General features: G+C 37.3%; 1 protein-coding gene across 1 annotated transcript in view; it reads right to left on the bottom strand.

The window, feature by feature from the left end:
• LOC121381479 (vesicular glutamate transporter 3-like) overlaps positions 1-18,972 on the bottom strand; it is a 164,530-nt gene that overhangs the window by 72,743 nt on the left and 72,815 nt on the right. The gene's annotated exons all lie outside the window — the stretch shown is intronic.

Below are 18,972 nucleotides of genomic sequence, written 5' to 3'. Positions count from 1 at the left end.
TCTAGATTTATATTAGTCTTGCTAGCATTATTAGAGCAGGCATTCGTAACATCGCTATTATATGTATGTACTTGATTTCATACCATCTGCTGTCACGACATAACAATAAACTTTCACATGGTGTATGATATTGAAATCTGAAACATAATCTGACGGAAATTAAAAACACGCGATTGCAAATTGCGCTTAATCATTGTTCGCACGCCGACCGCTAAACCAACTCCCATTGTGCGATTATGAGTCAATAGCGAAAACAGGATCTGGCGCAGATTATTCCAGAAACACATGTTGTGTTAAATGATTGCGTTCGCCATGATCTAAATCAAATACCCTGAACCGAGAAACGGAGATGTCAAATTGACAGGCGGTGTTATGAATTGTATTATGAGAACATATTACTAATATACTAAACACACAATGGAATATATGCCTTTTAAAAGGACTTTCCTCATGCTGTAGCCATTGTAACATGTTTCCAATGAACTGAGCCTTTTTGGCGACTCAAATTGCATTTTGAATATATTTTCTTGTTTAAAACTAGCCGAGTACTCTGACTAAAAGAGTTAGACAGACATTTGGACGGTTATCAACTCTCTTAAGAACTTGAACTAGATCGAGTACTCTGACTGTAAGAAAGCTAGACGGATATTTGGACAGTTATCAACTCTCTTAAGAACTTGAACTAGCTCGAGTACTCTGACTGTAAGAGAGCTAGACGGATATCTGGACAGTTATCAACTCTCTTAAGAACTTGAACTAGCTCGAGTACTCTGACTGTAAGAGAGCTAGACGGACATTTGGACAGTTATCAAAACTCTTAAGAACTTGAACTAGCCCGAGCACTCTGACTGTAAGAGAGCTAAACGGACATTTGGACAGTTATCAACTCTCTTAAGAACTTGAACTAGCCCGAGTACTCTGACTAAAAGAGTTAGACAGACATTTGGACAGTTATCAACTCTCTTAAGAACTTGAACTAGCCCGAGTACTCTGACTGTAAGAGAGCTAGACGGATATTTGGACAGTTATCAACTGTCTTAAGAACTTGAACTAGATCAAGTACTCTGACTGTAAGAGAGCTAGACGGATATTTGGACGGTTATCAACTCTCTTAAGAACTTGAACTAGCCCGAGCACTCTGACTGTAAGAAAGCTAGACGGACATCTGAACAGTTATCAAAACTCTTAAAACCTGAACTAGCCCGAGCACTCTGACTGTAAGAGAGCTAGACGGACATCTGGACAGTTATCAAAACTCTTAAGAACTTGAACTAGCCCGAGTACTCTGACTGTAAGAGAGCTAAACGGATATTTGGACAGTTATCAACTATCTTAAGAACTTGAACTAGCTCGAGTACTCTGACTGTAAGACAGCTGGACGGACATTTGGACAGTTATCAAAACTCTTAAGAACTTGAACTAGCCCGAGCACTCTGACTGTAAGAGAGCTAAACGGACATTTGGACGGTTATCAACTCTCTTAAGAACTTGAACTAGCCCGAGTACTCTGACTGTAAGAGAGCTAGACGGACATCTGGACAGTTATCAACTATCTTAAGAACTTGAACTAGCTCGAGTACTCTGACTGTAAGAGAGCTAAACGGACATTTGGACGGTTATCAACTCTCTTAAGAACTTGAACTAGCCCGAGTACTCTGACTGTAAGAAAGCTAGACGGATAATTGGACAGTTATCAACTCTCTTAAGAACTTGAACTAACCCGAGTACTCTGACTGTAAGAAAGCTAGACGGATATTTGGACAGTTATCAACTCTCTTAAGAACTTGAACTAACCCGAGTACTCTGACTGTAAGAGAGCTAGACGGATATCTGGACAGTTATCAACTCTCTTAAGAACTTGAACTAACCCGAGTACTCTGACTGTAAGAGAGCTAGACGGATATTTGGACAGTTATCAAAACTCTTAAGAACTTGAACTAGCCCGAGTACTCTGACTGTAAGAGAGCTAGACGGATATTTGGACAGTTATCAAAACTCTTAAGAACTTGAACTAGCCCGAGTACTCTGACTGTAAGAGAGCTAGACGGATATTTGGACAGTTATCAAAACTCTTAAGAACTTGAACTAGCCCGAGTACTCTGACTGTAAGAGAGCTAGACGGATATTTGGACAGTTATCAAAACTCTTAAGAACTTGAACTAGCCCGAGAACTCTGACTGTAAGAGAGCTAGACGGATATTTGGACAGTTATCAAAACTCTTAAGAACTTGAACTAGCCCGAGTACTCTGACTGTAAGAGAGCTAGACGGATATTTGGACAGTTATCAAAACTCTTAAGAACTTGAACTAGCCCGAGTACTCTGACTGTAAGAGAGCTAGACGGATATTTGGACAGTTATCAAAACTCTTAAGAACTTGAACTAGCCCGAGCACTCTGACTGTAAGAAAGCTAGACGGACATCTGAACAGTTATCAAAACTCTTAAGAACCTGAACTAGCCCGAGCACTCTGACTGTAAGAGAGCTAGACGGACATCTGGACAGTTATCAAAACTCTTAAGAACTTGAACTAGCCCGAGTACTCTGACTGTAAGAGAGCTAAACGGATATTTGGACAGTTATCAACTATCTTAAGAACTTGAACTAGCTCGAGTACTCTGACTGTAAGACAGCTGGACGGACATTTGGACAGTTATCAAAACTCTTAAGAACTTGAACTAGCCCGAGCACTCTGACTGTAAGAGAGCTAAACGGACATTTGGACGGTTATCAACTCTCTTAAGAACTTGAACTAGCCCGAGTACTCTGACTGTAAGAGAGCTAGACGGACATCTGGACAGTTATCAACTATCTTAAGAACTTGAACTAGCTCGAGTACTCTGACTGTAAGACAGCTGGACGGACATTTGGACAGTTATCAACTCTCTTAAGAACTTGAACTAGCCCGAGTACTCTGACTGTAAGAGAGCTAGACGGACATCTGGACAGTTATCAAAACTCTTAAGAACTTGAACTAGCCCGAGTACTCTGACTGTAAGAGAGCTAGACGGATATTTGGACAGTTATCAACTCTCTTAAGAACTTGAACTAGCCCGAGTACTCTGACTGTAAGAGAGCTAGACGGATATTTGGACAGTTATCAACTCTCTTAAGAACTTGAAATAGCCCGAGTACTCTGACTATAAGAGAGCTAGACGCACATTTGAACGGTTATTAGTCATATTACTTGGGCAAGTTTAGAATATCAATGTCTGCATAAAGGCACGGCGGAGCAGAAACGGGGTGGGGGTGGTGGTGGAGGTGGAGGGCTCTAGGCCCTCAATTCTAAATACAAAATATCATTGGTAGTAAATCACCGAATTCCCTAGAAACTCGGGAGCTTTGCGCCCTCGATCGGAGTACACCCCTCCTCCCCCCGTCCCAACCACAATGTCTACTTGCTTCCGCCGTGCCAGGAATATCCAATGTGTTTGCGATAATGTGTAATAATTGTCTACAGCTTTCATTTTTCTTTTTAAAATTTCTTTTTTCGTAATATGTTTGTTGTTTTTTATTTTTTTTATTTTTTTTGTATGTACAAAATTATTCGACTCGCCAACAAACACCTTGTTTATACATTCAATATATAATTTTAGTAATCAAAAAAGATCTGTTAGTCGTAAACTTGTCAGATGAAAAATAAGCTTGAAAAACAAAAACTTTGTTTTGTTTAACGACACAACTAGAGCACATTGATTTATTAATCATCGGCTATTGTATGTCAAACTTTTGGTAATTTTGACATATAGTCTTAGAAAGGAAACCCGCTACATTTTTCCTTTAGTAGCAAGGGATCCTTTATATGTACCATCCCACAGGCATGATAGCACATACCACAGCCTTTGATGTACCATTCATGGTGCACTGGCTGGAACGAGAAATAGCCCAATGGGCCCACCGACGGGAATCGATCCCAAACCGACCACTAATCAAGCGAGCGCTTTACCACTGGGCTACGTCCCGCCCCATTACCAGAAAACAAATATGGTAGCGCAATGGCAGTCAACACAACAACTTGAAAGATGTACGTGAAATTATTAATGAAACGAGTTGGCAAATTGTTTTATTCTTCAAACGAAAGAACAGCATACAATAATTCTCAAATGACTTTCATAGTTCGTCTACATTACACGCTGGAGTGTTGTTGTTTATTACTATCAGACTACCCAAAGACAAAGAATGGCATGTAAATATTGTTCAAAGACTGCGCAAAATGTAAGACATCTTATATTAGTATCTGAGGCACAAACAATGTTATTAATTTCACCTAAATTAAAAACTTCATCCTTGATAATAGAGGAAGGAAGGAAGGAAGGAAGGAAGGAAGGAAATGTTTTATTTCACGACGCACTCAACACATTTTATTTACCGTTATATGGCGTCAGACATATGGTTAAGGACCACACATATATTGAGAGGAAACCCGCTGTCGCCACTTCATGGGCTACTCTTTTCGATTAGCAGCAAGGGATCTTTTATATGCACCATCCCACAGACAGGATAGTACAATCCACGGCCTTTTTTTTTTTTACACCAGTTGTGGAGCACTGGTTGGAACGAGAAATAGCCCAATGGGTCCACCGACGGGGATCGATCCTAGACCGACCGCGCATCAAACGACCACTTTACCACTAGGCTACGTGAAGAAATTGTTATACCACATGTGGTATATGATATTGACATCCCCCTTTTATTTTAACCATACGTGTAACAAAAGTCACTAAATATGTACCTACATTAAGCGACCAACTGTCTTAATACAGCACAATTTAAGTGGCTGTAACTTCATTAATACAATCCAGCATATGCACCAGGTGCGGATCTATTGGTTTGTCAAAGGACAGGACGGCGGGCATGCTAAAATGTGTTTGAACAGGCGTTTCTTGACGTAGGAAAAAAATGGAGGTGGGCGCGCTCCTTGGCGCCCCCTGGTTCCGCACCTGAACATATTAAAGGCGCAGACACTAGTTTTAACATGTGAAAATGAACAGTAAGTTTAGTTAATCTACACACCTGCCAAAAACTTGGATAAGGTTATAACAGAGAAAAGCTGAAGTTTGTGATGTTTAAACCTGAAAATATCGTCTAAAAATAGACTAGAGCCTGTCTCGATAACCATTACTTCTCAGACGAACGTGTATTTTTAGAATTATGAAAAATGCATTTTAGGGCATTACAAAAACCTGGATGACCACAGCCACTTCATGTGTACGAACATGAATATTCTAAATAATAAATTTTAAGTACTCCTAATTTAAATTATTAAATAGTGAAAAATACGTCGTATTGTTTAAAAACTAGGGTCTGTCCCTGTAATGACGTATAAATTAAGACTGAAAATTAATAAATCAAAAAGTATCTAAAAATCTGCCTCCAGTCTATAGCTACTGAGTAATTATGAATCGCAGCTTGAAAATTTATTATTTAGAAAAAAATCAACTGTTGCCATGGCGATTCCCTACTTAGCTCACGCATCATGTCATTGGAAAGGTAATTAAAAATTACTTATTATGTGAAACCATGACTGCAGCCAATAAACCATACATGTTGTTTGTTTTATAGAACGTGTTTATGTTTTATGGAAAGTTGACTATAAAAAATAACCCTTCATCACATCGTTTATTTCCCCAGTCAACAATCAGATCATAATATATTGAATACTTTGGCTTTATTACTAATCAACAGCGCAAGAAAAGCTCAAGTTAATGTGTTTTTTGTTTCAAATCTATGCGATATTTTGTGTACTCTCCCTATCTCCCTGTCCCCACCCCCTCTCTCTCTCTCTCTCTCTTCTCTCTCCCCTCCCTCCCCCCTCCCCTCCCTCTCTCTCTCTCTCTCTCTCTCTCTCTCTCTCTTTATCTACCTCTCTACCCCCCCTCTCTCTCCCCCTCTCCCCTCTCTCTCTCTCTCTCTCTCTCTCTCCTCTCCTCTCTCTCTCTCTCTCTCTCTCTCTCTCTCTCTCTGTATGTACGTATGTATGAATGTACGTACGTACGTACGTACGTCTGTACGTATATATATGCGTGCGTGAATGCATGTTATATGACACGCATAAGAAACCAAAAACAACCCTAAGACTAAAAACAAACAACCCCCCCAAGAACCCCCCCCCCCCCCCCCCCCCCCACACACACACACACACTATAAGATGAAATAAATACACACACCACAAAAAAATCTTCTATCGCATTTTCTACTGCATGGCTGCGTCTAATTGTTACAGCGGCGACGGGTCAAATGAAGCCACAGTAAAGAAATCCGAGGGAAAACCTTAAAATTACTGCCGTCATAACATTTATATCAAGTAGATTTGATGATTATAAGCGTAAGAGGCTTTTGTTCGCCGCTATGTCGAGCTTTATCACGGTGTCTGCCAGCCCTGACAGCGCTGGTTCGCATTGGTTTGCCATTAATCAAGATCAGATAGATCGATTCCTGCAACGCTCAAAGAGTTTTCCTCAGCAGAGCGAGCGCTTTCTCGCCCGTTTTGCGGCTCTTTAATCCAGTTTGGTATATCTTCGGGGATTACAACGACTCCAATGTTTGTCAGAGTCCAAATGAAGACGATTTATCTTGAAAACAAATGATGTTTGTCACCCACTGTATGGATTGGTGGTAGTCAAGCAGATGTTAAAAGGGTATAAGGTTGGTTTTTAGACACAGACCAAAAAATTAATTGTGAATCCGGCAGTTCAAGGTTACACTAGTTAATAATTATTTAAGGCGAAACTAATCAATAACAATTATTATTATTTAAAAAACCTCTAAATGTTCTTACTGGTTTCTTTATGATTGTTTTTAGACACAGACCAAAAAATGAATTGTGAAACCGGCAGTTCAAGGTTACACTAGTCGATAATTATTTAAGGCGAAACTAATCAATAAATATATATCTATTTTTTTTAAACCCTAAATGTTCTTACTGGTTTCTTTATGATTGTTTTTGATACATTTATCTAAAACACATTACTGAGTATTCGTGGTAAATTAATACCATTTCTGGTACTAAAATTTTATTTTTAAAACATTGATGGTAGTGTTGCATAATATAAACGTTGTAGATTGCACTTTACATCGATATGTCATAATAATTATATGCTAAAAATGCATCATTGAATCCTGGTAATTTGAAATAAATTTTTCTTTACAAACAAAATAGAAATGAAAATTTTAAAATCACAAGAATCTTAAGAAGATATATATCCTATTTGTAAATCATGTTTGACATTCGTTTTTAATTATTTAAAACAATTGCTAAAACATATTACTTCTGTCGTACTGTTTAGCATGGAAAAACAGCTCAATTATACCGTTCCAAATGGTTTTTAGAAAGTACAAACTAACAGACCACATGACTTTTATCTGGAATTTGTTTTCGTACTCTGTTTTTTGTTGTGTGTGTGTGTGTGTGTGTATGTTTTTTGTCTTTTTTCTGTTGCTTTTATTATTTATTTATTTTCTTTTTGTAATTTCTTTATCTGTTTGATAGATAGCACATAATGGAGAGTCTTACTCTAAATAATATAAGGTCATCAACGCAGGGAGATGGATAAGTTAATTTATCTGCTAAATTAGTACGAAGAAATCAGCGACTAATGGACTTATAATCACAGGGGAATTCTCAATTCCTGTTCATTGGTTTTATCCTCAATTTCGGAAAACAAAATAATATTTGTTTAACGACAACTAGAGTACTAACGGGACATTCTATACGCTCTTTCCTGTGTACAAATAATAGTTACTAGATATTAACCCGCGAGTATCATATCAAGTGTACCTAACGAGCGACGGCGAGTTGAATAGGTTTTTAATTAAGGATAAGTTGCATCCAACATTAACATACAACGTGTAGTGTTCTGTGTCTTACATATCCTGAAAACTATTGGGTTTAAATTTAAAATAATTATGTACTGCGCTTACTGAGAGAGAGCGAGAGAGAGAGAGAGAGAGAGAGAGAGAGAGAGAGAGAGAGAGAGAGAGAGAGAGAGAGAGAGAGAGAGAGAGAGAGAGAGAGAGAGACAGAGAGAGAGAGAGAGAGAGAGAGAGAGAGAGATAGAGAGAGAGAGAGAGGTAGAGAGAGAGAGAGAGAGAGAGAGAGAGAGAGAGAGAGAGAGAGAGAGAGAGAGAGAGAGAGAGAGAGAGGTATGTAGTGAACGTACACCTACTCATTGAGTAGATAAACTCGCTCTTGGTGGGAGCCGGTACCGTGATGTGAACCCCGAACCTTCCAGCCTTAATTCCGATGACTTAACCAGTACACCACCTGTACTATGTTGTTTAAAATATTTGTTCAGAAAGTCAACGTGTCGGCTTTGCTGTACACATCGATGAAAAATGATTATCAACCCAATACCTCAAGTTTTGAAAGAAATATCTTGATTACGTAAATACTAGATTCAGTATTTTAACAACAGTAATACCAATCGTTACTACGATTGTTAGCTCGAGTCACCTCCAGCCCTCCAACGCTACACGAAGAAACTCGACGTTCATGTGAGAAACAAACCTGCACTGTACTTTCTTGTTGTGACGTAGAGCAACGTGTGTGCCCCACGTGACACGTTGGTACTGGTTAACAACATGTGCGTTTAATGTCATGACTGGACTCGGGAATAATCAAACTAAAGCTCTGTGGCATCAGATTTAGGAAAACAATTTGTATTTCAGACACAGTAGCTTGCGACCATTTGGTTGTCGACGATTACCAATTGATTACACAGAGTTTCCTCTAGCCTTCCACTGCATATCGATATCAATAAGGGGAGGGCTGGACGTGACTCGAACTACGCGATTGCTAGTGCAATGATATATATGCTTATGGATAACACACTTCTATTTCCGTACACCTACATAAAAGTAATTTGCACTGAGTGCCCACCTGCTAAATGTCAGACGTCACCACTCGTCACTGCTGAAAACAGTACTAAACACGGAGTCGCAGATGGCGGGATGATGGACGTAATACATCATCCGGGCTATTTCACTCAGTTTTACTGTCAGCCACGATTCTCCATTGAAGAAAATTCTATAAACCGTTTACATTACGTTATAAATTAAAGATAGTTATACGAGAAATCGTAGAGCGTTCAATTAGGCCAAAACACAACCCGCCATAAAAAAAAAATTAAGCAACAAAACATCTACCAAGTTAAAAAACAGACAAAAAAACAAACACTAAAACGAAAAAAATCACATGCACATATTTTGAACTGTTTTGAATTTGTAAATATGAACGTTCTACACACACTCTCCCAAAAACAGAAGAAGGAAAAAAGGGAAACAAAGAGAGCAACCCCCCCCCCCGCCCCCCCAAACAAAACAACAACAAACAAAACTAACAACCCCCCCAATTTTTTTTTTAATAATCACACACACACACACACACACACACACACACAACACACACACACACACACACAGCAACACACAAACAAATAACCCCCCCCCCAAACCTAATCTACTTTTTGAAAAGAAAAAAACACACACACACAAAAAACCCCACCCACAAACAACCCGGCATATTATAAACTTATGCATAACTATAATCATTATACAACTACACTGTATTTTACTGGGAGTTATATGAATTATAATTTCCCCTTCAGTTGACGACCAACAAGGACCACGGTGATGTAATCAGAAATAACACCGTCATGTCTACCAGAGAAAATGTTGACACTCCGACTTCTGAAGTGAGCAGTTGCGCTATTCCACAAAAGTCATTTGGGAAAACACGTAACCTTTAGGTGATGGCGTTATTGATTTTCTGCCACGTGTTGTACGACTATTCTGTGTCATTACAAAGATTTTTTAACAACGTAAAAAAAAGACAAAGAAGACATTAAAATATTAAGAATTTCAAAAAGGAAAACAGAAAGAATTTCAATCCCCATAGGAATAAATTATTTCTACCTTTAATTTTTTTTTTGTGGTAAAATATCGTGGTTAACGTCAAGCCATTAGTGCATATATGTAGGTCGCATCTAATTCATTTTTAAACACTATTTGATGCTAAAAATTTACCACATCAGAGACAGCATAAATACTGACGGAATAAAACGAAAATATCCGATTACCACACAGGAATAACATACACAATGCTATTAATATTCATGATACTTGCGATTGTGACTGTTACGAATTGTAACCAGGTTTAGTCCATAAAATAGATAAAAGGTATCTACATATTAGTTTTATTAACACTGTGCAACATCAAGAAACGGCACACAAAACGTACACACACAATTCCATGGCAACATTGTTTTACTGAGAAAAATTATTAAAATTAGCATAGTAAAGAAAACGTACCGTAATGAACACAATATACTATGACAAATAAAAACGCTATACAGCCCAGTCCATTCCAGCACAGCATAGCATAGCAACACACAACATAAAATAACAATTTTGTAAAATAAAAAATGAAGCATTAAGAAAAATTATATGAAATATGTACATGACAAATATTTGAAATTTGATTTTTGGGAAAAATTTGCTTTTTTATATAAATAAATATATATATACTCTGTATATATATAATATTATAGATATATTAGAGAGAGAGAGAGAGAGATATAGGAGATATATATATATATATATATATATATATATATATATATATATTATATATATATATAAACAGAGAGACAGAGAGAGAAGAGAGGCAGAGAGAGAGAGAGACAGAAACAGACAGAGACAGAAACATAGGGGGGATATATAGAGACAAAAAAAAAAAAGGACAAAGGGAGAGAGAGATACGAGAGAGAGAGAGAGAGAGAGAGAGAGAGAGAGAGAGAGAGAGAGACGAGAGAGAGAGAGAGAAACCAGAGAGACGAGAAAGAGTTAAGAGAGACAGAGACAGACAGAAAGAGAGGCAAGAGAGAGAGAGACAGACAGACAGACACAGACAGACAGAAACAGACAGAAACATATATAGAGACAAAGACACAAGGGAGACCAGAGTTTTGCAGAGAGATACAGAGAGAGAGAGAGAGAGAGAGAGAGATACGAGAGAGAGAGAAGAGAGAGAGAGAGAGGGAGAGAGAGAGAGAGGGGGGGGGGGGGAGTGTATATGTATGTGTGTTGAAAAAGTACCGATCTCGCAAATGAACCACACGGAAAACCGGTCAGCCAGTTTTTGTAGAAGAGATTCTAAATCCACGGCGGAATCCACGCCATTGGTAATGGAAGATTATACTGGATATAGGAGAAATTGAAAGATTCTGGGGAAGACGTGGCTCCAACAGTGCATAATACGTGTTAAGAAAATTTATAATCAATTGATTTTTTTTATGTAACTGAACGGAAATTAAGTTTTGGCTTTTTGTCCTTTAGAACATTCGAAAGGTTTTTTTGTTGTTGTAAGAACCGCAACACAGTGTGCTACAGATACAGAAATATTTCCAAGAATATAAGAAATGAAAACGGATTGACAAGTCACTTCATGTTCACACTTTTATAGGGTGTTATAATGCATATATTCTGAAATGTTCAAATCATAAAAGAACACTAAAGACATCAAAAGAGAATCAACATTAGCCACATAGGTTACTAATATTGCAAGTGAAACCACTGTAACAAAGATTTGTGCATACAGTTTAAAAGATCCTTTTGCGTTAATGAGAAATAATGACTGGCACTAGGCATAAAAGATCTCAAATTATTTAAAGGGTCCAAAGACATGCCTCTGATAAATGTTTGAATTGCAATTGCAATTAAGGTCATTTTGGAATATTTAAAACACATTTTCTATTATTTTATAACTAGGGAGGGGTAAAATGAGACAACCCCTACATACCACCCCAGGCTCTGATAGCAATTTACGCCACGACGAAAGTTTTTAACAACTTTCTTTTGTTAATGTACTGCCCCAGATTTCTTACTCCTTAACTGATAAAACTTCTAGACACAAGACTCTTATTAATGTACTGCTACAAACTCCAGGTTCCTTACTGATAAAACTTCATAATCTAGACTCAAGACTCTTATTAATGTAGTGCCCCAAACTCCAGATTCTTTACTGATAAAACTTCAAATCTAGACCGAAGGCTTTAGTTAATGCACTGCTTGAGACTCCAAGCCTTTTACTAATAAAACTTCAGATCTAGACTGATGACTTTAGTTAATGCACTCCTTGAGACGCCAAGCCCTTTACTAATAAAACTCAAACTCTAGACTCAAGACTTTAGTAAACGTTTCTCCCATTACAAATTCTATGTATTGAATCGTCTAACGACTTTGCTAAATACATGGGACCTAATTCACAAAGGTCTCTTAGGCTCTGCTAGACAACAAAGCATCATCTTTGCAAGTATTTTAGCATTGCACTGCGAGATCGCAAAGTTGCGAGAGTTTAGTGAATTAGGCCCCTGGAGTCCGGAATTCTGAGTTTTATACCCATACTCATAGGTGGTTGTCTTGAATTACTGTAAAAAAAAAAAAAAAACGTATTCAGCAAACAAATTAAGAAGTCTACAATCTGATGGGTAACTTCTATGGACTTAAACTGCGTAGAATTTAAACCCTAGAGTCCAAACTCTAAACTTTTATAAGCGCGGACCTGGACGGCAACGTAAATGACCGCGGGACACTTTGATGGCGTCGGTTCGTTTCTGGCGCTTCTGCCTCAGATGGTAATGTGATGACAAAGATAGATTTAAGCATCCTCCTTGGAGAATTTCCTTGTTATTTGCAAACTCATTATTTTGGATTATTTCTGTAAGAGGCTTAGCACGGGAATTCCTCTTATCATAAGATGAAGCATTTTAGCGTTGTGTTTACCATTCAATAAAGCTTATGGGGCTCTGCTTAGTAGGATTCTGCCAAACGCTGGGTCGCGCGACTATAAATTAAAAACTGACGACAATTCTGATGATAAAAATCTTCTAGATAGTCGTTATACACTTTATCAAGTTTCATTAATTTTTTATCGATCATTGTATCAAGTTATATTAATTTTATCGACCGCGTGTGCACTTGTTACCCAAGTAGGCATCATAAAAAACCATAATATAAATATACTTAGGAGATAATTTTAGTTTATTAAGAAATTAATTAGTTTTAAAATTCCAGATCCAAGATTTATCACATAAATTGACACTATTTATTGCTAGCTAAAGTATGTAGTGGGCTTGTGAAGCTGATAAACATAGTTTTATTCGATTAAAAATAATTCATTAGTGAACCGTTTTCTATGGGATATTAAAACTAAAGATAGAAGAATGAAAAGGGGATTTTCTTTATAAGGCATTATGAAGTAAAGAAAAAGTAAATAAAGATAAAGAAATTGTAAAATAATGAGGCCCTATATATACGCTGCACTGTAAATTATAGTACAGGGCGTACATTACACATGTAAGTCAATACTTTTCTTAATATACAGGGCCAGTTGCTTTCCTCTATTTAGCAAATTTAAAATGGCGTGGAAATTTGTATGTTGTTGTTAGAAGATTTGTTTTGTTAATAATGATGCAAGTACTTCAGTCGGGATTTAGCGAGTACGGAAGGTTTGTGTCAATCTAATTAAAATTAGCTCTACTGGTCTACCAGTAGATCTAACAGCATTTCGTGGACTCCTATGTCCAGGTGACATTTCATCTATAAATGACAAGTTAAATATCGACCAATGACACTTCGCCTTTTATAGCGTTATTCGGGAGCATACACATTCTAAAAATATCGGGCGAGACTATTTATGCAATAGGCGAACTTGTTGGTCTATTTCAGCATTAAAAAAAAAAAACAGTGGGGAAAGTGTAGTAATAAACTCTGGATTGTATACTAGTATAAATAGGTTTTTTTTGGTCTTCAAACGAATTTTATATAAACTTTTATATTGAAATTAGTTTCCAGCATACTTCGTAATTCACCCGAATCATTTGTTATACCCTCGGCATAATCCCGAATGTTTTCTTCTTCTTTTTCAAATTTCTGGCATGATTTTGCAAGTAAGGTTTTGATTGGTCGAATGAAAGGTCAACTGGACATGAGCTCCAACGGGGTGCTGTTAGATCCACAGGTAACAGTAATTAACCAGTGGAGCTAATTTTAATTAGACTGGTTTTGTGTGTCCATTTGTTGCACTATTTCAGTCGAAAAACGGTTGAAACATGGTGCCACAAGTTTTAAATACCAGCTATATATAGGGTATATAACAACATCAGGACGCAAAAAGAACCACACTTTCTACGTCCCTTCGGACTATGTAAATTACATCATTCCACAACTGTGTGTTTAAAGTACAAAACTGGCTTTGTGTTTTCCTTGATGTTCATCACATTTGTTTCATTTCTTTAAATCTACAAGCTCGCCTCCACATTTTATAATATAATGTTAAAGTTTGTTTCGTTTAACATCCCAATAGAGCACATTGAATCACTAATCATAGGCTATTGGATGTGAAACATTTGATCATTCTGACACATGGTCTCAGACGAAACCAGCTGCAGTTTTTTATTAGCAGCAAGAAAAACTTTATATACACGTTCTCACAAACATGACAGAACATATATCACGGCCTTTGGTATACCAGTCGTGGAGCACTGGCGTACTATTACACAAAGCAGTCTGGCAATTAGATAAAGAAAAAGGAAGGAATAGCTTTTTTATTTAACGACGCACTCAGCACATTTTAATTTCGGTTATGTGGCGTTGGACATATGGTTAAGGACTTCACATATAATGGGAGAGGAAACCTGCTGTCGCCAGACCATGGGCAAACCGGTCTCTTACATAGGAATTCATCCCGGCACAAGGTAGCAATTTGATTAAAACTGAGCTTGAATGTGATAAATATTGTATACAAAGTATACAAGAAATCAACAACAGCGTCATTGGGAAAACAACCCAGTTCATAATATGCTATAAATATTTTAAAATATAGCCGAGACAAGAAATCAACAACAGCGTCATTGGGAAAACAACCCAGTTCATAATATGCTATAAATATTTTAAAATATAGCCGAGACAAGAAATCAACAACAGCGTCATTGGGAAAACAACCCAGTTCATAATATGCTATAAATATTTTAAAATATAGCCGAGACAAGAAATCAACAACAGCGTCATTGGGAAAACAACCCAGTTCATAATATGCTATAAATATTTTAAAATATAGCCGAGACAAGAAATCAACAACAGCGTCATTGGGAAAACAACCCAGTTCATAATATGCTATAAATATTTTAAAATATAGCCGAGACAAGAAATCAACAACAGCGTCATTGGGAAAACAACCCAGTTCATAATATGCTATAAATATTTTAAAATATAGCCGAGACAAGAAATTAAAAAAATATAACCTGTTGAATTTATCGGAGTCTTTGCGAACTGTTAACATTTTTAAAAATTTCTTTCAATTTTTTGTTGCAACATACTGAGGACTGCGATAGAGTCGACATACTACACCCGTTTAGAAGTTTCCTTAGATGGGAGTCAGTGCCAGGGACAAAAGCTGAATCTATCGCACTCACAATTTTAATACCACAACCGAACTCCCGGAAGTTCGCAAACGTTTGGTGCAGACGGGCACAGATACTGGGCTTGATTAGAAAAACAATGACCTTGATTAGGAAAAACAATGACCTTGATCAGGAAAAACAATGACCTTGATTAGGAAAAACCAATGACCTTGATTACAAAAAACAATGACCTTGATTAGGAAAAAACAATGACCTTGACTAGGAAAAACAATGACCTTGATTAGAAAAACAATGACCTTGAAAACCCCTAGGTCTATATATATATATATATATATATATATATATATATATATATATATATGTGTATGTGTGTGTGTGTGTGTGTGTGTGTGTGTGTGTGTGTGTGTGTGTGTGTGTGTGTGTGTATGTTATAATACAAAGAAATATACACCAGTCTCAATGGCATAGTGACTAAACAGGCGCGTCTGTAGGAATTTTAGTGGGGGGGGGGGGGGGGTCTAGACTGTGGGAACCGAAATTTATAGGGGGTCGAGTCACGCTCCGTCGCAAAATATATTGAGAAACATTTTTTTATTGAACAGAGAGGGGTTTCGACCTCAGATTCCCTCTCCCTACACACACGCCTGCTGAACAATCGGTCAGATATGGGCTCCTACCAAGAGTTTTTACGGCTCAAAGGGGAAATGTACGGACACTACACCGATTTTTTCTCACTGACGACCACCAACAAAGTTTTTTTTTAAAGATTTTATTATTATTCATTTAACAAATAAAATATTATTGACACTAAAAATTAATTACATTAAAAAAATCTGTCAAACAAATATTTTCGACATCAAAAATTAATTACACTAAAAAAACAAAACAAAAAACCCTCACTATAATTTTTGCGTGTTATTACAGATATTGATATGGCTTTGCCTTGCGAAGCCCACACGATTCGTCAGCCATCTGATGCTACGAAACTAATGCCGCTTTATTGCTTTTCGCCAAGTGGCAGAACCGTGCCATCATATCACCAGACGTCCCCAGTAGCCGACAACAGACAGGGATGTGTGTCAGGCGGTTATTAGTCACATCCCTCGCACTCCAGCGACGTTCACCAAAATAACTCCAACCTGGCACATGCATTCGCGTCCTGCTTTAATTCAAAGGATTCGCAATTCCTTTGTAAAGATGTCATACGCACGGTGCCTGTTTCAGACCGGTCTTAGTTGGCCTACATGTATAGAATCATAGGCTCTGCTCTGGCTATGGTCGCTTAGATAGAAGATTTTGTCTTCGATGCAGTATTTGCATTGCCAGGCTGAAAGTGTCATACATTCAAAATTGTGTTATGATATCTTCCAAAGAAATAGTTCTAATTTATAAAAAGAAATGTTTGTTGACCTCAAAACAAATATTGCAATTTCAGCAATCTATGGAAAGTATTAGAATCGCCGATTATTCGTATTCTCACAGTGAAAGTGTGTTTTTGTGTTTTGATATCATCTAAGGGAATATTTTTAATTAAAAAAGAATAAGTTTATTGACCCCAAAAACAAATAATTATGGCAGTATCAAGGATCTATGGGAGTATTATAAAGAGGTCTTTTTTAACAAAAACTAAATAAAATAAATCAATAATAAATATAATAAATAAATAAATAAATAAATAAATGGAATAATTAATATACACATGCAAACTGCAGGTTTAGAAATACGTTTATGTTTTTCTTTTAATCAAGGGCTAAACGTATAACAGTGGTATATGTAAGCAGTTATGACTCTGTTAGAGAACCCTTTGATTCTGCCCTATGCAGAGATACGATTACGATTGCGCCAACTGATTAGGTGTTCTGATTTATATTTATCTCTTTTGAATCTGATTTATTATCCGAATCGTTAAATGCATATTTCTTTCCAAAGTATTCTATAGCAGCATGTATAATATGTTTGGCTACGTTTTCTTACACACCCGTTGGTGAGAACATCATTCGTTATTTTTGATAACACATACTTGTTTTCACATGTACGTGTGTTGACAATTTCAAGACATACGACTGGCTGCTGCTAGGTAATGACCTGGTCACCAATGCTATACATCCAATGAAAAAAACAGCACGATCGAAATCGATTACACTGTGACGTATAAGTTAACCTGACAATCATTTGTCTGTGACGCGTAAGTTAGCTACAAGTGCTACGGCTGTAAATAACGTTTAGTCAAAAAAGATTTTAAAATGTACTTAAAACCTTTTTTTTTAGGATATGTAAGAAATAGAATAATGCATTTCTGTCCGTCAGATACCATTTATCTTACAACTCGTTGTTTAAAAACGTATCAAACTCGGTTTCACTCGGGATGTGAACCCAGTACCTACCAGCCTTATGCCCGATGGCTTAACCACGACGCTACCGAGGACGGTAACTTTATTTTAAAAAAACAAACAAAGTGAGATGGTTCTAATCTACAACCTAAACACGTCAGGCGAGCACTCTACCCACTAAGCTACCAAATCCCGGCCCGGGCTGCTTAATAAAGTTGATGTCGCTTGAACCGATTAGAGTGTATGAAAAATACTACATTAATGAAATATATATAAATATATTTCATAGAATCGATCACGCCATTTGCTCAAAGGACAACGACACATAAAACCCTAATTCATATTACTAATGGCAGTTAACCCGCATCAGGAATCCCGCGGGAGCCGTCATTAGAACGGCAAACCTGCAGCGAACTCGAAGGAAGGGAATACTATCCCATTACAACTGTTTCGGAAATGGTCACATGAAAAATGAGGTCAGGACGCGTGTGTTCATTCACTGAGCACCTAATCCAGAATATATTTAATTTGCTGTTACTTGTATGCAAAGAAAATTCCTTGTTCATGTAATTCTATTGGCGTGCCTGTATAATCCAACAGAGGTTCGGGCACTTCCATTATGTACCCGAAAGCGCTCACTTAGTGTGCGGTCGGTGTGGGATCGATCCCCGTAGGTAGGCCCACTGGGCTATTTGTCGTTCCAGCCAGTGTACCACGGCTGGTATACCAAATGCCGTAGTATATGCTATCTGTCTTTGGGATGATGCATATAAAAGATCCCTAGCTACTAATGAAAAAAAGGCACCAGGTTTCCTCTCTATGACTGTGTCACAATGACCAAATGTTTGACATCCAATAGCCAATGATTAATAAATTAATGTGCTCTAATGGCGTCGTTAAACAAAACAAAACAAACTTCTTTTTATAAAAGATCCCTAAATGCTAATAGAAAAAAATAATAGAAAAGTCGAAATTACCAAATGTTTGACATCCAATAGCCGATGATTAATAAATCAATGTGCTCTAGTGGCGTCGTTTAGCAAAACAAACTTCTTCCATCCTATGCCAATAAAAATCCAACATTAAGTTCTAGTTCTTTATTTGCCTAGAGTTTTACAACTCGTCAGCTGAGACAGTAGGCATAAGATAATTTTTAGTCTAAAGGTCGATATGAAACACCACATTAGTAGCACGTACTATGAAGAAACGCTACAAAAAAGGAAT

This window comes from Gigantopelta aegis, chromosome 9 (genome assembly GCF_016097555.1).
Source record: "Gigantopelta aegis isolate Gae_Host chromosome 9, Gae_host_genome, whole genome shotgun sequence".
NCBI classification, from domain to species: Eukaryota; Metazoa; Mollusca; class Gastropoda; order Neomphalida; family Peltospiridae; genus Gigantopelta; species Gigantopelta aegis.
Note: the sequence above shows the minus strand (reverse complement) of the source record. Positions and strands in the feature narration are given on the sequence as shown.